Here is a 20,723-nt window from a genome sequence, read left to right as displayed (position 1 = left end):
GAAAAAAAAATACCCCCCCAAAAAAAGAAGAAAGAAAAACAAACAAACAAACAAAAAAGACCATTAAAAACCACCTAGATTTGAATTTTGTCAGTACTTGGAAGACATTTGGTTTTTCTTGACAGTTCAGCAAGTTCCACTCCTTATTTTCATCCTCTGGGTGTCTCTCTTTTAATTTTAATGACCCCTTACACAGTCCAGTTTTAGTCACAGATGGACGAGGATTTATTTTTATAGCGAAAGGGTTTCATTCTTAAGGTTCTCAAACTGTACCAGGCCTTTCTGTGACCAACTTTCTTTTTTTGAGACCCTATGATTAATATACAAAAAAGGATAATCATGTACAAATTAAGACAAATACCATAGCAATCAAAAATAAATGCAGTAATTTGTCATGGATTTGGCAATATTACACTTTTAACTTAATAGTTTGGACAGTAGAGAAAGATGATTTTCAAATTAAGCTTGTATGAGATCCAAGCAAGTTAGAGGACAAAATATGAGTTCAAAATGTTGTTATTACAATTTTCAGTAAGGAAATCACATTGCAAGAGGTCTGTTTAGTTACACAAATAGTGACACAGAAAGGAATTCAAGGTAAAAAAGGCCCCATGGCTCACACGACACACAAACTGAACAGAGATAAACTGTGTTATACTCTTGAAAGAAAAACAGGAGTGGGAAAGACCAAACCAGGATCTAGGAAATATATTATTCTTTACAAGACTTAGGAATCTATACTTTCTCTTGCATAAGAGAGAAGTCTCAGGTTAAATACCACAGCAAAGGGATGAACTAGGTGATCAAAATTCCTTTTAGATCTGTTACTACTGCTATTGGTGGTTTTTTGAACATAGGAACTATTTTGTGTCCTACTGGAAATTCTGTCTGGCCAGTTTCAGACAACAAACAAATCTGAAGTCTGTCTGTGCTATACTAAATGTGGCAAAATGTTTTTACATGTAGCACATGTCATGTTCAATAAGCCCTTGGGAATCAGGAGGCAGGCACTTACTTAGTAATCAGATTTGTCAGTGGTGGTGCTCTGTCACTTTTATGAACTGTTCAAAAACTAAAATTGGATCAGTCAGAAGAGACTAAGCTCAGATTTCTGGAAACACATGGTTTATTTGTATCAAAGACAGTTAATTTTAGAGATGTTTACCTAAACTCACTGGTCTGATTAAAGATGTGCCAACACATTTCTTATCACACTGAGTTGATAAGAATTTAGTTCCCACCATGCTTACACAGCCTTGGCAATACTGGCAATTTTGGTCTCTTGAATACTTCTGTGCCTAAGGGTCATGGCAGTGCTGGTGCCTGCAGTGATTTTCCTGGCAGGGATTGCGTTCTCTTATTGCCTTATCTGTGCCTTGCAGAACTGCAGTTTTACCTTTTTTGCTTCCATCAGCAGCTGCCTGAGAATTCTCAGATATATCACCTATTGCTTGTACTTTTATCTCCACTTAAGCCATCATTGCTCAAAATATGTCCCTAAAAGATAAGACTATGGTAGACTGATTTGTTAGACTGATTTTTAGCTTCTTGCTTTTCTCTTTCTTATTGAAAATCTGTCTCAGTGCTTCCGTCTGTCTATACGGTTCCTAATGCACGTTGTACCTTCTTTGTTATAACTTTATTGTCTGCTAACTTCATTGTGTGCAAACTTCAAGTTCTGCATGATTGCTTTTTAGTGTATTTTAGGAATAATAATAATAATAATAATAATAATAATAATAATAATAATAATAATACCAAGTGAACTTTTTAAAATGCAAAATACTTAGATAATATATGAAACAAACAAGAATATTTCATATTCTGTGTCTTTTTCAATTAAGATCTCACACTATGCTTAGATTTACTGAAGAGAATTCTCTCTCTGGAAGTTATGTACTGCCACAGGAAATCTGAGATAAATTTTAAACTGATAAGTATTATCATAATCTGTGTGCATCGCTCAGACTGGTCTTTGCAAATGCAATAAGCAGCTAACTAAAGATGCAGGTTGTCCTGTCTTCTCATTCATAAAGCTCTTTTCCCTCACCTTTTATCACAATTTGCCTTTATTCTGATGATTGGAGGACTTTTTTTTTTTTTTTTTTGGAAACGGATTACTAGAATAAATTACATTTTAGAATTTATAAAATAACAATATATGTAAAATAAAATCTCTGCATAATGAATATGGTTTTTTGGCACTTACAGTAAATTCAGTTTTAACTGCCTTACCAGAATAGAAGATTAACAGCTAAAGAGTAGGAATGTACCTGCATCTCCTGTTTAGAAAGTGATACTACTAAAAATGTTTATTTGAGTAGTTACATGTAATCTTAATGCTTTTACACCTGGAATATGTTATAAATGTAATTTTCGGTTTCTCTATTTTCTCCATAGTAAAAAGATAATTTTGTCAGAATCCCATTGCATTGCACTTTCGTAATAATTTTAAATCACATAGTTCTGCAATTAATATTTTGTCCTTCACTCTGAATCATAACTGCACTGTTTCTTCAGAATTAATTGTACGAATTAATGTCTGGAAAATTTTATCTTTTGCCCATGTGATAAAAAGCAGGGCAATGTTGTGGCTCATTCCTGACCCATCCAAAGGAAATTTTGTCAATTTAGAGATCTTTGTTTCAATTGGGGAAAATTGCCCTTTTGGGTATACTTTTCTCATCACTGACTTGGAGAAATGGACAACATGGACAACTAGCTTAAAATAGATATATTGGTGTAGAGTGCCAAAATAAGATAGCATAAATCCTAATGTGTTCCATCTGGAAAACACAGGCGGCATTGCATAGATTTTGTTTTCAAATGATGGTTTCCTATTTCTGCTGATTCCAAGGGCTTGAGTTAAACAGGTTTCCTTTTAACAGCACTCCACTGAGTGTAATCACACTCTGTAAACAAACCTGGCTTAATCTTTTCTCCTTTTGCAAAGGAGAAAATGGGAAACAACTTTGGCAAAATGATTGCTATTTTTCAAGTCGTTCTAAGTATTTATCTATTGGAAGAGTTGAACAATTGCCTAATACATCATTAATAATGTTGTGTTTAATTATAAACATTATATATAATATGTTTCAGGACTTCATTACCTCTACTCTTATCTGATACAGATCATATTTTTAATATACACCCCTATTCAGCACTGGTCTGAGTGTCTGTGCAGTTTCAGCTCCAAAATTTAAAGTGTGTGCATTTCTGTTAGCATGGTTTTTCTCACAGAATATTCCTTTTCTTCAAAGAAGGTAGCTATCCCAAGTGATTTAATGTTTAATGCTATAAATATCACACAGACCCTTTATTTATGTTACTATTTTATTTTTATCTGTATTTTTAAACAATCTTTAAAAGTCCTATTTTAAATATAAGTGGTCTTATAACTGAAGGTGTACTTGTTTCAAGGATTGAAGTCCCAGAAATTGTGTTTATACTGCACAGGTAGGCATGCAATAAAGAAAATATGCAATCCTGCTTCCATGACCATATGGATCCTGGATGTGTGTCCATCCTCCCCAGGCTGGAAAGGAGTAGGGTCTCATCCTACCCAAATTCTGCTATCCAAATGTTCAGGCAGGGTATCATAGAACCCCAGAGACACACCCAGATGTGTTTATGTTAAATATAAAATTTAAACCAAATCCCACCAAATGGCTGCAAAGAAGCATGAACTAAATATATTGGGTGGCCAGAAACAGCTGCAATCTACAGAAAGTTTAGTGTTAACAATTACATTTTTTTTAGCTCCAGAGCAGAAAACTGAGCAACTTGCAAATGTAGAATTTTTCTTCTTCCTTTACCTCTATTTGGCTCCATTTGGCTGGATCTAGCTTCATCACAGCTCATGAAAAAGCATTTTGAAATCTATCCAACATTGTTTTACTGAAAGAGGATCAGTCATTTCCTCACTGAAGAGGTGAACTATTTACCTGATTAAACTAATATGTTATGTGCACTGTAATTACCTACATGAATGCAAGGACTTTAAAAATACCAAATCAGCTTGACTAAGCTAATTAAAACAATATAAAGATTTGACCTATGAAAATCAGGAGGATATTTTTCCCCATACTCTTAGGTAGAGTACTAAGAAAGATAATTGCTTGAAATTCAAATAAGACTTGAAGTTTACCATGTCCAACAAATTCTGAACAGTAGGAAAATCTAAATCCAGGATAGAAACTTATTAGAAACACTGAAGAACCAGATTAGTTAGAATTTGTTATGGACAACAGTCAATTTATTACCAGAAACCAGGCATTTCTTGTAAAATTTTATTACCATTAGATTATCAGGACTTTTCATATGGCCATCACTTTCTGAAACTTACGAAGCTTTCTGTTTGCAATCATGTTGGAAGGAAATTAGTTGATACTTCACCTGTTTTCCAATGCATTTCAAAAACTGTGCTGAAATCCATTTTATAATTCTGTGGAGAGGAACACTGACAACCAATTTCCAAATGGCTGAAACTGTAAACATAGAAAAACAGGAAAAGGAAAAAGAAACTCTCTGATTTGGAATCTAATGAAGAATGAACCTTAGCTGAAATTTTCTGCAATCAATCCAGTTTATCAAAGAAGCTGAGTATTCAAGTGAGTCATATGGGCAAAAAGCTCTTGAAAATCCATTCTCAGGTTGTGATCTCTGAAATTTTTTTGTCCTGCCAGTTTAAAATTAATGTACACCAATATACTTTAGTCTCAGATATCAGACTAACACTTTATTAGTTAAGAATCTCTACTTTTTATAGAAAGCTTGTAGCTTGTAAAATCTTATTAAAGCTACCTTTCTGTTACCACTTCAGTGATGGAAAGGTACTGAATTTGTCTAATTTTCCTTAAAAAGTCTCCAAATCTTAAGTGTTTTTTACGTGTGGATTTTACATGGAATAGCTTTATATTGTGTGTAGAATTTTGACGAGTGAAAAGCCATCTACATGATGGACAGCAATGTAACTCTATTATTCAAAGCATCTCTGTGGGAAATTCCTAGCACATGCTTTTCTTCCTGACACAGTTGTTTTCTAACAGCTGTGATCACTGGCTTGATTATCTTGTTTGTTATCCATGTGTGAAGGATACATCAAAAAGAAGTGATTTTGTGAACAAATCTACTTCCCAAAGTGCCTCTGGCTCCTCTTGCTAGTTTGCAGAAAAATCAGAGCTTTTTCAGTTGAACATCTGTCTGCAAGAAAAGTTTTGAAAACACCCTGCCACATCAGATGGCTTTCTTCATAAAAATGCCACTGCTGTTCCACAAATGATTAGGCTCATTTTCTTCTCAGGACTCAGCCTCCCTTTTGAATGTTGCTAGGATATCCAGTGCTTGATCAAATTTAAAGCAGGACAGCTTAGGATCACCGTTTGTTAATACATCAGCAAATTCCTTTCAGGAATGTGCTGTTCAGCATATTCTACTCTGGGATCAATTGGTTCCTGTAAATGAGGTCATGAATCACTTAATCAGGATACCGTCCTGGAAAACAGTACAGTGGTTTGGAAATCTTAACATTCTGTGTTTTTCATGTGCCTGGGTTTGCTAATGCCATATTCAAATTTAATTGATACAGACAGATACAGCTGTAAGATTCCACATGACAGTATGCTTTTTTACAGCAGCCATAAGTAATTGTAATTGCTCTAAGGTGCTAAAGAGACGTACCAATCAGAGTGACACACACACACACACACACACACACACACAAATTAGTTCTGGTGTTCTGGAAATTAAAATACCTACCCAGTATGAAGTAACAGCTTATTTCATAGGTCTCTCAAAAAAAAAAAAAAAAAAATCAACCATGTCTGTAAACACATTAGTTGTTTTTCTACCTTCTCATACTTTATCAACAAGTGATTCCCCTGTTATGATCTTTCTAGCTATCAAAAGTTAGAACGAACACAGCATTGGGCTAAATCTGATCCTTTTGGTCAGACAACAGATCCAGGAAAAATAAAATCAAAAAGAGCTAAGCATTTATATTGGACTTAACAGAGTTATGCCTTAGTTTGGCAGTAAACTGTAGGACAGCTCCTTCCTGCTCTACTGCCCTAATTCCATATGTGCATGTTGAATTCAATGACAAAACTCCTATGAACTGCAGATGTCCTGTAATGAAAATAAACTGTCACATTCAAACCACATTGAGAATTATAACTGAAGGATTGAATTAAGCAACAGAAAAATAGCAAAGGGTTGGGAATTAAGAGCTACATTCACACTGATCTAAGGAAAAGGAAAGGTCATCTTCAGGATTTATTTCCCTATAAGACTTTGCCAGGAAAAGTCCTTATGATTGTTTGCATGATAGAGTATGGATTCTTTATTTTTAACCGAAAATAATCAAAACCCCCTATGATTGTTCTGAATCAATTTTGTTAAAGAAAACCAGCTGAGGATACTTTAAGGATTAGCACGATAGTGCTGGACCAGCCTGTGTCTCCTAGTCAGACTGAAAGGACTAAGCTCTTCACTTATGCTGTTTATTGCAGATTATGTGAACATCTCCAACCCTCAGCAGACTCATTCAGGGTGAATTTGGAAATAAGAAGTGTCTGCTAGTGAAAAAAATAAAAATACTCCCTCACCTACATTATCTGTGTGCCAGACTCCCTTTGGAGTAAGTAGGCTGCTAAAAGTCTTGATGGTGATTTTTTTGCTTTATGTTCTGCTAAAGCAATTCCCTGATTGCTAGTGTGCTCACTCCAGCGTGCTTGCTCAAGCGTGAATAGATCTTCAGTTCAGCTCTCTGTTCCTGAGATAGCAGACACCACATTCCTGTGAGAAATGTCCTTATCAATCTTCTGTACTTGACATTATCTGCACAAGGGGCAATAGAGCCCTAAAATACCTTGTGCCTCTGGACAATCATGTCATCAACTGTGGAGTGAGCCTGTCCTCACTGTTTTCCTTTGCTGTAGCTCTTCAAAGGTTATTTAACCCATGCTGGCCACAGACAGCTAAGTTGGACCCTACACCCAGCATCACTGCCTGCAGCCTTCTCACCAGCAGGTGTTCATCACAACCACACATTCTGCACGGGAATAAAGCATAATGAGAATCATCTTCATCAAGGAAAATGCCACTTTCTCATCAAGCTATTAACACAACAAATACATCAAGTTATTTATTTTTCTCAATAGCTGAAAACATATTTCTTAGCAGAAACACAGGTTAGACTTTTATCTCATTGGCCTAAATCTATAGAATAATTATATTAGATGCCCTGATCTTACTTTTATGTATTTGAAAGAAGAACTGAGGCCTTGATCTGTTAAGACAGCCTGGAAACAGCTTTCAGACTCTAATTAGGAATCCACTGAAAGGGAAAAAGTGTTTGTTATGATAAATACTGACAGAAATGTAGTTACACAAGCCAAGCATTCCTGGTGTAATAACCCTACCCACCTGCAACTCAGCCAAACAGAAGGCTAATGCCAGACAGGGAAACAAAGGGGGACCAGGAGGCCCAGACAGAACAGGAACCGAGAGGCCATTTGTCAAGCAGTGGCCTTTTCCTTCACCAAATATTGGCTAGGACAAATCCTTATATGTAATGGATCCATAAAACAATTAGGGGTGAAAGACTGAATGATCTAGCTCAGCTTCATAGATCAGTTGCCATACAGAATATTTCCTCCCTGCAGTTTTTCCTCTGACTGGAAAAACAAGACCCAAGGATTGATGCCTTAACTTTGAAGTCTCATTCCTCACCTCAGATATTCACAATTACAAGAAGTTTCAAAGGAATGTGAAAAAGTTCCGTAGTAAGTTGTTCTAGGAATAATCCCACAGAAGTTCATTTCTACTTTTTCAGTGCAATTTATTCTTCAATATGGAGTTTATATTTGATTTAGATTAGGCTTGATTTTAACTAGTTTATTTAGAAGCAAGGTATATTGCAATCATGTCTTTTATGTCAAGCTTGCACCCCCTAATCAATTTGATTAGGGCAATGTAAAGGTGTGTGATTGAAAATTTGAAAAATGAAAATTTTAAAGACAGTTAAATTCATATAAGTTCCACCAAAACTGTCACAGGACCAGAGAAAAAACAATCCCAGTTAGAGGACTTTTTGTACAAAAGTTAACTCATTATCTTTCATGTTTTGTCTGTTGATATGCCAGATGGTGCATAAGCTGCTGGCCAAACTATGGCACATACCTCCCAGGCCATGATGGCGTAAAGAAGGCAGCTAGAACTGCTGAGAAATTCTGAGAATTCTCAGAAAAGATGCAGAAGGATGGATCTGAAGGTATTGAGGCAAATTTCTGAGGCTAAGGTATACGTACAAAGGACATGAACTGATGCCAGGTAAACAGTTTGACTTTCTGTCATAAGAAGGCACAGGGTAATAAGCCATAGAAAAGATCAGTGTTCTGCTTCCAGTTCTGTCACAGCTCCGTTGGGTGTCTTACCAGGTCACTCAACTAATCAGCCATCAGACTAATCAGTGCACCAGATTCCCATAAAATAGGGATAAAATGCTTACTTTACAGGTTATAGAGAGGTCATTCGCTTTTGCTAGAAAAAGGCTTTACAGCATTCAAAAAATCTATGGAAGTGCAAAGTGTACATGAACAGAGCACAGAAGGGAATGTAGGCAGACATCGTGTCATCCATTTAATGTGACATCCATTTAAAATTGACACTAGAGTTGGCTCAGGTTAATTTCTTATCAAAATTCATTCTGTGAAAATCTCCACATTACACCATCGAGCATCAGGATTTTCCTTTTTTGTGTGCTTTCTTGTTCTTCAGTTGTGGAACCTTGCCAACTACCTCCTCTGACAAGTGGGCCCTTGAGCCAATCACCTCACCCTGAGTCCAGCACAGTCTTCCCAGAAGAACTCTTCACCCATCCTTCTCAGGATCTTCATGCAGTTTTGCGTGTTTCTGCTTCACACACATGGCATACCCAAATCTCCAGCACCCTTTTTTTTAATATAATAACAACCACCATCTGAAAGTAAATGGTATATTACCTTTCCTTACAGGAATCTTTGGGAGTACAGCAACTATATTCAAAAGGACACATGTTATCATCTGGACCTCTTCTTTCATGAAAGCTGATCTATTTTCTTCCCCTCTCCTCCTGTCCAAAGTCTTCCATGTCTGCATGAGGTTTACTCATGCTTGTGAAACCTTATTTAAATCTATGCTTTACCTTTTGGCTTCTGTCCACAATGTTAGCATCCTCAGGAACCATGACAGACTAACTGGCCACTCTGGTTTCTGCAGGAGAGTTCTATCTGATTTTCAGGATACTGTAACCACAAATTAAAATGTGATCTGTTATTATAATGTCTTGCCTGAGTACAAGGCAAGATATTTTTTCAGAAGTGAGTTCTGTATATGGGTACAGAGGCATTTAGGAGACAATAGATGCCAGAGAAGCAAGTGTAGGTTAAAATAATGAATTCAACCTGCAGTTGAAATTTCTTGCATTAAGTTCACCAAAATACTGTAATTGCCTCTGTTTTCCTGGACAGCTCACTACATTTCTGATCTGATCAAAAAGAAATATCACTCATGTTTGACAAAAAAGCATTTATGTTTGAAATACTTATAGTGGTATCATAAACATACAAACAATAAATAAGCTCAGACAACTGGGGTACAGAGAATGAGAATTATGCTACATCCATGTAGGATCACCAAGTATCTTTAGTATGGCAACCACAGACAACTGTTGGCATGTGGTGTGGGGTGTAATTGAAGCTTTGTTAATAATTAGAGTCGTTTTACTGGAGTGCTTCCCTGCAGATTCTTGAGATTTTGTGGAGGTCATTCCTCATACTATTACAACTACCATAAATACCTTTGGTTGTCTTTCTAACTCTCAAATTAGCAGCTGCTATTCCCTTTCTAAAATGACCTTGTCTACTCCAGAGATACCAATACTTAAAATAGCAATATGGGTTAAAGAATTGAAATGGTTTACATTTGAATTTTTCCTTGTCAGTGACAAGGGTTTCTTATCATCACATTTGGAACAGGTTGTCATTCTGTTACCTCATTCACCAAAATTTGATAAAAACTATATTTGATGAATAAATTTGATGAAAGCTACTCTTAAAACCAACAAAGATAATTTCATACATGTTAGGAATTTAAATCACTTCTGGTCCCACAGCAACCTGACTCAATTCTTTCAGATTGGCCTGACAATTATAAAATAAGATTAATTACAGTAGGAAATAATATAAGCTGCAAAGGCTTGTCTTTTTTTTTTTTTTATAAGATGGGTAAGCTAAGTTCAAAATATGGATCCTGTTAAATACCAGATCTCTTAGTACAGAATAGTAATATTGTTACATCAATTTACATTTTCATTATAGGCACTATATTTAACTGGCTTCATTTTATAGGTTATTCATATCACAACTTTAGTTGAGTTTGACATTGTTTGATTGATCTCCTACACTGAGAGCCATCTGCCCACATTGTTATAAGCAGCAGGACAGCAGAAATTGACCATTTGTTACTATTAAAAATGGAAAACATTATGCTTTCATGATGTCCTTCAACCATACATGTCTACTTCTGTCCTCTATAAAACATAGCATATCGAACTTCAGTATTCATTATGTTCAGATCAACTGTTTTCTGGTTTTACTAGAAGCTCCACTTTCTTTTTAGCCCAGGGATGTTGAAAAGTATATTAAGCTTAATATTTCATGCAAAACTAGGTTATATAATGACTTCACATGTAAAGTAGGTGAACAGATGGATTTCTGCTCTTGTGATCTGAACTAGATTAAATTAGAACTAGATTTAACTAGGTTAAATTGTATGGTCTTAATAAGGTCATTTAGAAAAAGAAAAAACATTAAATAGAGGAATTATGAAATCCATAAAGAAATGTAATCAACATCATGTTTTATTTGATGAAAAACGATTAGAACTTTTTATCAATAAGTTAAATTTATTTTTCTAAGTAGTAATAAGAAAAGTTCAAGAACATACTCCATGCTTGATAAGCTGTCTTCTAATGTTGGAATTTTCTGTTACAAGATTAATTTCTTCCATTCATCTCTCCTATCATCTCTATGTGACAGAGGATTAGCAAGTGCTCACAAACAGATGCTTGTATTTGTCACAGGTATTTCGGCCCATAGCCAGCAGTAGCCAGACAGGTGTTTTGTGGAAAACTCAAGCCCGCATCACAGGAAGAGGCGGGTGTCTAATGACTGCCTAATAGCTGCTCCTCCCAGACAAAATCAGTATGAAAGACACATCTGCTACTCCTCTTGTGTCCCAGTTGCAGCATTTGAAACTCAACAGCTTCCTAAGCTAAAGCACCTTTTCTTGATGAAATTCCTCAGCATTATTTTCGTGCATCATGTAGCTGATTTGTCGCACTGCATGATGCATTAACTAAGTTATTCTGGCTAAAGTCATAGCTAAATGAGAACAGGATTTAAATAGTTAGGTAAATTTATATTTCATTAAATACATTTCAAAACATATTTCTTCATTCTTTTTCTGAACAGGGATTTTGGTGGGAAAAAAAAGAAACATTGTCAGCCCATAAACAGTGATTTGTATTGTCCAAAGGCTTAAAGATTAATTTTTCACACTGCAGCAAGCAATGAACAAGTAGACGAGGACAGAATACATTCCTGAACAAAGAAAAATGCTTTGGCCCATGGCCAAATGTGTTTCCCATCTTTTTGTTCTTAAAATGTAGTCAGAAAATCTTCCAAAATTAGTGTTACTATTGTCAAAATTTCTTTAAATATGTAGGAGGGGTGCATAAACTAAGAATTTCAGATTATGAAGTAGTATTATTATTATTATTTCTCTAAGAAACAAATTCTAACTTACTCAAACTCCATGACAAAATCTGATAAGATTGATGAGAACTGAAGACACTCACAGCAAAACTCATGTGGGAAAGAGCCAAGTAGACAGGAATGTTCCCTCTTCTAAGGGAAAAATAGTTGACGAAAGAAACAAGTAATGCTGAAATACCTCCTAGGAGAAAAGTGAACTGTTTTTTGACCTAGAGGAGAGTTTAGCAAAAATCCCAAAATCCTTAAAAGGAAGTTCTTTATCTCAGTTATAGACTTCTCCAATGGTGTTTTGGGGGATTTCTCTGTGGCAAGAAAATTCTGCTTTCATTGGGATGTTTAAAAACATGATTAAGAAGAAAAACACAAAATCTTTGAAGAAGAAGTATTTCTAATTTTGGTAATTTGTTTGATCTTATGGGGAGATAAAGGGAGTCTCTCAAGTTGGAAGAATAGAAAAAAAAAGAAAGCTCTTAGGAAGGAGAGATCATCTTTGCTTTTCATTGTTTCAGTTCAGTTCTTAAACCACAATTATTTTTATTAGAAAGGTGAGATGAAAAATCCCTATTATGCCATGATGCATTTCCTCTTGCTTATAAAACAACTATCCAGGCACAGTTTAATTTTCTCTTGTTTTGGCTGGCTATTTTTATAAGGACCTTGAAAATCAGAAGTTTTGAAGGTGTTTTAAAGAAAATATATCTACAAAACCACTTTTGTCTGCCAGTCTTTCACACCTTTGCAATCTTTTTGACCACAGAAAAGGCTAAGTAAGTAAAATTTTCATGACAGTATTTTTATCTTTTAAAAGGATCTGAATAATCTTTTGGAGACAATCAGAGCTGAGGGATTCTAGTCAAATTTTTAAAGCTATTTCAAATACTCAAGTGGATTCCATAACTTTATTTACTTCACAATGTCTTGCATTTTTTTAATGTTTACCCTCTTACTATTTTAAGCGGCCTGTATAAAAAGCTATTCCAGTGTCAGTAAACAAAGACAATCCCAATTATCTGAATTCTCCCCTTTGAAGGAAAAAAAACCCCAGAAATTCCTTTTTTTCCATGACTTGTTCTGCCTGTGTCTGGCAGCCTTTCTTGGAAGTTATGTCTGCCAAACCTTGCTGGACTTAAAGTGGTAGGATAAGGTATTGGGTTTTATTGCACAAGCAGAACCCATTGTGTTATGAATCTATGGTAACACTGTACTTATCAAACAAGAAAAAATAAGTTCAATTGCACTGCCAAGTACTTTTATGCTGACGCTATTTTCATTTTTATCAAATTTCGTGCAAGAAGGAAAGGGGTTTGGATAAATCTTGGTAATGTATGTCACTTCTGAATTCTGGAGGAGTGTAATCAAACCTGTAAGTGCTCTAGAGACTGATACACCTTCCCATCATCAAGCCTGTAATCTCTATGAACTCATCAGAGGATGCAGAAACAGCAAGATATAGCACATAAGACTGATCGTATATCATTGCATACGTGTCTCAGATATTCCCACAGGCTTTAGTTAATGTTTTTTTAGGTTTGCGGCTTTATTTCTGATTCCATTTTCAAGTAAATTCATAAAACCTCATGAATTTGCACTATCAGGAATAAGGTCTTTTTGATAGTGACAGTGTTTAAAATACTGTTTCAGTGGTACAACAATTGAAAGCCTGCTCATTCCATGGCCTGTAGACGCACAGACTGGAGCCTCTGAACTGCTCATTTCTTTTCACGCTTTTCTAGATTGTCTAGAGCCCCTGGAAAAGAGTAGCAAGGGAAAAGTATTCCTACCTACTGAAGAACATGATCAGTGAAAAAATCTTTGACCATTGGAGGGGAACAGTCTGTACTAATAAATACAAGACTAGGCAGTATGTAGAAACCAAACTACAGTCCATCCCACAGACCCTGAGCACATTCAGGTTAAGTGTGAAAAAGATGTAAGCAAATAGGTGCCCATTTCCCACAGTTGCCTTTTAGAGTTAAATTTCTCATTGCATTTTGCCAATTCACACGGTACCACCTTAGCTCCGCAGTAGTTCATTACAATATATAATAATGAGCTATGAACTCCTGCAGCCTGGTTTTGGTGTGTGATATTGTACTGAATCAGAAATAATAGCTCACAAGACTAAACAAAGTGGAATTTTATAGACAAATAAAAGTAATTGTGAGACCATAGTAAACCAAGAATATTAATAGAAGCATAAAAAAAAAATTATCAGCCATACCTGCCAAGAATTACGTGCTGAACTTTTATCATTTTACTTCACCAAGGTATTTGGCACAGGAATGCTTAATGATAATCAGTGTTGGTTTCTGGTTTATGTTTAACCTCTGAATGTGCTAACCAGGAATGCAGGGAATCAGTCTGATTTTGAAATACTACTGAGTAGTTATGTGGGAGGGACTGTACAGCATTGTGGTCATAAGGTAGAAGAATGATAGGGAGTAGATTTTGCTCTGGAACTTTCCTTTAATCCATCTGGGAATATCATTCATCTGTGCCATCACAAGCAAACCTAAAACCAGCCGATAATGCTCAGGCAATGGATTCTTAACAGCAACAGAGAATACTGTACCTGATGGGCACAGTTTTAACTCACCCAGGCTCAGCTTAGTTCTGCTCCCTTCTGTACGCTGGGATTGTCCTGCTGGCACTGTCAGATCATTCAAATACTGCTGGTGAGCTGCTCTGTCACTGCAGGACAGGAGTAAAATCTCCCTGAGTCTTTAATAGATTCATGGTCTTGTTTTACTTCATTCCTTTTACAAATCACAGCTTTCTCTAACTGAATAAAGTTACATTAATAGTCACTGTTTACATACTTTTTCTGCTTACTGAAAGTCAGCTGTCATGTAAGGAGTTTTCAAATGAATAATACATTTGGAAGTAGCAAATTCTTCAGCTTTGCAAAGCCAGCAGGGCTCCAAAATGTATAAAAAGCTTTAGTTTGCTAAGATTCAACCTGGGATGCTGAAAAAAGAAAAAGAAAAAGAAGAAAAAGAAAAAGAAAAAGAAAAAGAAAAAGAAAAAGAAAAAGAAAAAGAAAAAGAAAAAGAAAAAGAAAAAAGATTCAAAAATAAGATTCATTTCAGGACTTTTCAGTAATTCCCCATTTATTTACCAGAAAACCCTGACAAAGTTCCTCTTCAGAGTTGTTATCAGAGGTAGTTTGGTGGAAGATTTAAAGAGTGAACAACTTTTATTTCTGTTCATTGTCTATATTATGATTGACACAGGAATGTGATACTAGACTCCTCACACATCTCTTTCAGCTGAAACATTCTTGTGGAACCCTCTGTGTTGTTTATATTTAAAATGACATTTCAGCTTCCAGGGCATCCTATGGTCAAGCCACTATCTACCAGTGCATTCTGATAATATTGTTTCTAAAATCAGATCACATTTTGTGAATACTGGTTTCAAGGACTGCTTAAAACCCTCAAGGTTACACCCTCCTCGAATCTTTGAATTCCCAAATAGAAGGATTATTAAAAGAGCATGATCAAGGTTAGTGGCCCCTAAAATTAGACCTCACAGCTGTGTTTTGACTTTGCTGCCTGTGTATGAACACAAGGATCATTGGTGCATTTGGACTTCTTTAAAATATTGGAAAAATCTCTTTTTCTTTCCAGACTACAGTACTGTTCATTAGAATGCAGGAACCTCAAGGTACAATATTTGTATTTTACATATATTCTTGTATCAGTTCATGTTGCATGCTAACTGATAACACAGACATGTAAGGAATTCCCTTAGAAAGCTTTTTGGAGGCAGGTAACTCAAATAGTTCCCTAATTTCAGATTTAGTTCACTTTTTCACAGTTTAATTTATGTCAGATCCTGTAAAAGCACAACACATCATATTGATGTGATGAAATTATACTTGTAGATGAATTAGCTCTAAAAACCTAAAGAGATGAGTTATTCTTATCCTTGCTTATTTTTAATTTGAGCACTTACATGTCAGTCTTCTGCTTTTACAGCAGTTTCACTTTCTAGGAGGACATAAGGGTTGCTTTGAATTACAGTGACTTCTAATGACCCCAAGGCTATTTAGAAACTGAGAGACTGCTATGCTGCATTTGTTCATTGCATCTGTGGTGCCCTCTCCATGCCAAAATCATGTATTTGTTGGTGGAGGCTGGTGATCTAGGACTGGGCTCAGGTAGAATTCGCTCAGGAAAGGGGGACAGCATGCCCTCCACAGAGAGCTGGGCACATGCCCTGATGGCAGAGTCGAGTTGAACCACATCACACACTTTTATATCCAGAGGGGTTCTGTGATCAGTAAGAGTTAAAATTTTCAATTTTAAGTAAATAAAGCCAAAAAATGCAAAATTTAATAAACTTGCGGGAAGAGGAAAACCAAGAGATAGAGATTTTACTCTAAATAGATCCTCTGTTCACCATATGCTTATGTGAAACTGAGGCAGCTGAGACCACTGTTCAGCTTTGGAAATGTTCTCCTCTCAAGGATGGTTTGCTTGAAATCTGCAGTAGAGAGCAATCTAGACCATGCCCCTGAAATCCCTGTAAGAGCTAAACCAGTGTAGTTACCTTAACACTTTGCTACTTCACCTTTCCTAGAAGCCACCCAGCAACTGTCCCTAGATTCCTTTATTCTATGCCAAAGGGAAATAATGTGGTGAAACAGGATTTACCTGGCTGGTTATGTCTCTATATAAATGTTAGGAGATTTCAAATTTCAATTTCAGTATGTGCCTTCCCTTAGACAGACTGGGCTTTGCTGAGACCTTTGGACTGCAGAGGTTTTAAAGATGTTTCAAAAGCAGGAATCCTGGGTTCAAATATAAGCATATATAAATATCTAGTTGGGGGGTGTTTTCTTCCAAAGGTCAGTAACGTAAACAGTCATGTGAGAGAAGGAAGTGGTAAAAGGCACTAGACTGGAACTCCAGGCTGGGTTGAGCTCCTGGCTCTGTTTCAGCTTGTGACTGCAGGCAATTCTTATAGGTATAGCATTTCACTGCCTCAGCAGGCTGCTATTAATTAATGTCTGTGTCTGAGGTCTGTGTTAAGAGGGATGAGAGCAGGGAGTCCTAGCTGTGAAGCAGCAACAGGGATCTTTCTGTGCCCAAGGCACCTCTTTCAGAGTTGACACGGTGCCTCAGCACAGCTCTCCACAGGTAGTCCAGGCAGTTACCTGCTTCCTGGGGCTGAGCTTCACTTCTTCTGTGCTCACTGCAGTTATAAAATTATCATTTCAGACTATGAGAATCAGTTACGGGACTATGAAAATCAGTCATGGGGGGAAAGAAAAAGACCTCATAGTTCAAGAATGAGGGGATGGGGGTTTTTTTCTCCAGAACATATGAATTCAATTTTGGAGAGAAATGAATCTCAGACTGTAAGCACATGAGGAAACATATGAGGAGTCAGAACAAAGGGCCTCTTAAATGACAATCAGTCATTCTATCAACCCATGACTGTAGCAAAATGTTTTTGTTGTAAAACAGTTGTCTGACACATGCTTGTAAACCTGCCAAAAAGGATATCCCACCTAAACAAAGCCAAAAAAGTGGGGTTCCAGTTCAATATACTCCTGATTTTTCACAACTTTTGTTTAGTTCATGCAAATACCTAGAAAGTACTGCTAAAGTAAACAGAGTAACACCACTAAAGTCCCCCTGTTGAAACAGAAATGCTTATTCCACTGACACCACCAGTCACAGAGGCCACTGCAAACTCATTCAATCTGCAGCTTGGCACAGCAGAGGAGCGAACAGGGCTGCTTCAAGCCCTCAGAGGAGGATGCTGGTGAGGGGTTCCCTCTCCTTGGGCACTGCTGTTTAAGCTGGGCCCATTAGCCATGATTTGCAGGGCTGCAAAAGCATCTGGTTAACCCAGTGCTGCTGGAGACCCAGAGCCTTTCTGTGTCTGTGGAAGCTATGGGAAAGGAACTGAAAGGTCACTTACTCCACCGTGGGAGGGACCTGGCAGCAACAGGAATGGAATCAGCCCAGGCAGCCCTTCATCTCAAGAGAGACAAGTGTTGAGAAGGTACTTTTCAAGCACCAGTGAAATTACTAAGAAAAATTAAATTATTCCAGTGTAAGCTTAAGGTATGCTTATAGTTATGCAAGTGGAACAGGCATTGGAAAGCTGGCACTTCCAGAACATTAAGGGAAAAAAAAAAAACTAAAACCAAACCCTGGAAATTATTTTTAAGATTACATTATATTTTTAAGATTACATTAAATCTAATCCATCATAAGTGTTAGGATACAACACAAATTCCTTCCAATGCAAAGACCTTCTATGAATCCAAATGCTCTTGTTCTATCTATCTATCTATCTATCTATCTATCTATCTATCTATCATTAAATATTGACTGCAATTTCCAAAAGTGAAAAGTTAGTATGTGGTTAAATACAATAGAATTGTTAAGTCTATATTATGGTTCCATTCTTTGTACAGGAAATACAAAACTGTTCTTACTAGCAATCATTTTTCAAAGTTAAAGAGGAAAGAATATATTCTGTTAGGTATATAATGTAATTAGTTGGTACAATTTCATTTAATCAAAACAATGTCCTTATAGATAAGAGGAGAAAGAGAATGAGAACCTTTGAACATATATTTTACTTTATGTTTTATACAAAGTTCATAGTATCAAAGTATCTTATCGGGATCCTTGTATAAAAAAAAAAAGATACATAATTTAAAGTCAATTATCAAAAATGTTACATGAGAGAGATAGGATGAAATGGGGATCCAGTAACTTTTGAAGAGTGTTTTAAGAATTTATTGAAAGCTATTTAAAAGAGCTCTCTGTTAGAGGGATAACATCTCAAAATACTTGGACTATATTGAAGCTAAAGTATTCAACCTTAACTAACTGGTTAGAATTCTTTGAAGATGTTACTGCGATGCTAGATAAAGGGAATTCTAATTTAATTAGATTTTGAGAGGATACTTAGCATTGCTCCACATCAAAGATTACTGGATAAAAGGTATAGAACAAAGACTAAGAGCTAGAGTGGAATAAAAATGGTTTCTCAAAGAACAAAAGAGAATGATGTATAGCTATTTTTAAGAAAGAAATGAGATTGTTACATATGGCAGGGTTAGATGAAGCTTTAAACATTCTGAAATTTTTGAGGCCTCTGTAGTTTGAATTGGACTTTTATAAATCAATGGGGACAGTTTCTGAAGCAGTATATTCACTTTGTCCCTCACAGCTACTACAAATTTACCTGTCTCATGCAATATGAGAGATGTTTCCAAGTTGATTAAAAACTAATGGACTAGGGGAACTTACAGATTTCTTCCAACGATTAAATGGCAAAAGAAAGACTGATGTGACATCTTCATGCCAAACTAGTCAAAAAGCATGGTGACTGTGGTTATCTAAAAGTTTGTAAGAGCAGTTTTCAGGCTAATCTAAATTGGCACAAGAATTTTAAAACTCAGCAAAGTTGTAAAGCATACACAGCTATCAGACGAAAGCTGTATGCTCACTGTCTGCACTGGCCTTTAAAACTACAGGCAAAGAGATTAGAGCTTCCCCAAGTTCAAAACAGAAGAAAGTGGGAAACATTGCCATCACAACTGCTTTATGCCAAGACTTCATGTAGTGCTAATGGAAAAAGTGCTGGAAATTAAAGACAAGTTCAGAATGAGTTAGAGGAGCAGAGAAAAAAAAGAAGGGAAGTGAGTTTCAGATAAACAAGGGCAGAAAGAAAATACCAGGCACATTGAGTCGGACAGGCTTTTCCTGTCCTTGTGCTGAACATTTCTTATGCTGCCTTCTCTGTTTCCTAGCTGTACAGTCCAGGTGAAAGGGCAGGCTTCACTCTTGGAGCAAAGTTCCAAAACTCATGGAGTTTGTTTATTTAATGAATATGATAACTGTTACCACTCTAACCCTTTCCTAAAAAGTATGCTAGTAGTATCAGTCTAGAAAACAGTAACACAAAATTCATCATTCACAGCAGTCAGAGAGGCAAACCTGGGGACTATATACCAGTTTTGGGGACTGTGCCTCCCTCTTTACACCTTTGTTGCACAGTGAAGCAGAACACTATAAAACCCTTTAGGGGATTACCTGCAACTTAAAATGGCACATATGTATTATAATTACACTGTATTCCAATAGAATCAGCACACCATTTGCAGTAAGAAATCCCTTTGATCCTCTCCACAGAGTCAGGTGAGTAGGTTTCTCTGACAGAAAGTCATTTTATTGAGCGATTTGATGGAGACAATCTCTCTTGGCTGGTGCAGTAATTGCAAAGTAAGAAGATCTAGGTAGCCATTCAGGATCATGAAAATATTTTTTTAAATTATATTCTTTATCCTTAAGGTAAAGAATATGATTTTCAACTTATTTTCAGCACACAGGCTGCAATAATTTTGCAGTATAAATGAGTTCTCAGACAAACAGTGGAAATAGGAGCTAGGCTGATTAGTAAAGGGCAAATTATCAAAGTGTCTGCAGCCAAGGGTTGCAGGGTTGCCGCCACTGTAGAGGCAGCCCTGTGTGTGTTACAGAGCAGACCACATTTGGATGGCTGCCCTCCTAGCTGCTGCAAGCACAAACACCCATTTTCATCAGCTTATGGAGGAAAAATTGGCTCCCATAGACAGCCGTTACTAAGAGCACAGGCTGCGGCACAGGAAACACAGTCATGTTCAAGCCTTTTCCTCTGTTTAAGTCCACATGTTCAGTGTCCTGTATTGTTTGCTGTATGTGCACTACCACTTTGATGTACTTTGGGGGGGTCCTCAAACTGACCACTTCCTATTTGCCTGAAGAGAATCGTCCTGAACAATATTCAGTCCGGAGAGAAAACCAAGAACTAAAATGACAGAACCAATCTGCAACCTTGTCTGTGGGGTTCAAAGAATCACTGGAGAGATGGCAGAGGGCCAAGAGGCTAGGAGGG

The sequence above is a fragment of the Passer montanus genome, unplaced genomic scaffold (genome assembly GCF_014805655.1).
Source record: "Passer montanus isolate IOZ18808 unplaced genomic scaffold, ASM1480565v1 scaffold19, whole genome shotgun sequence".
Lineage (NCBI taxonomy): Eukaryota > Metazoa > Chordata > Aves > Passeriformes > Passeridae > Passer > Passer montanus.
Note: the sequence above shows the minus strand (reverse complement) of the source record.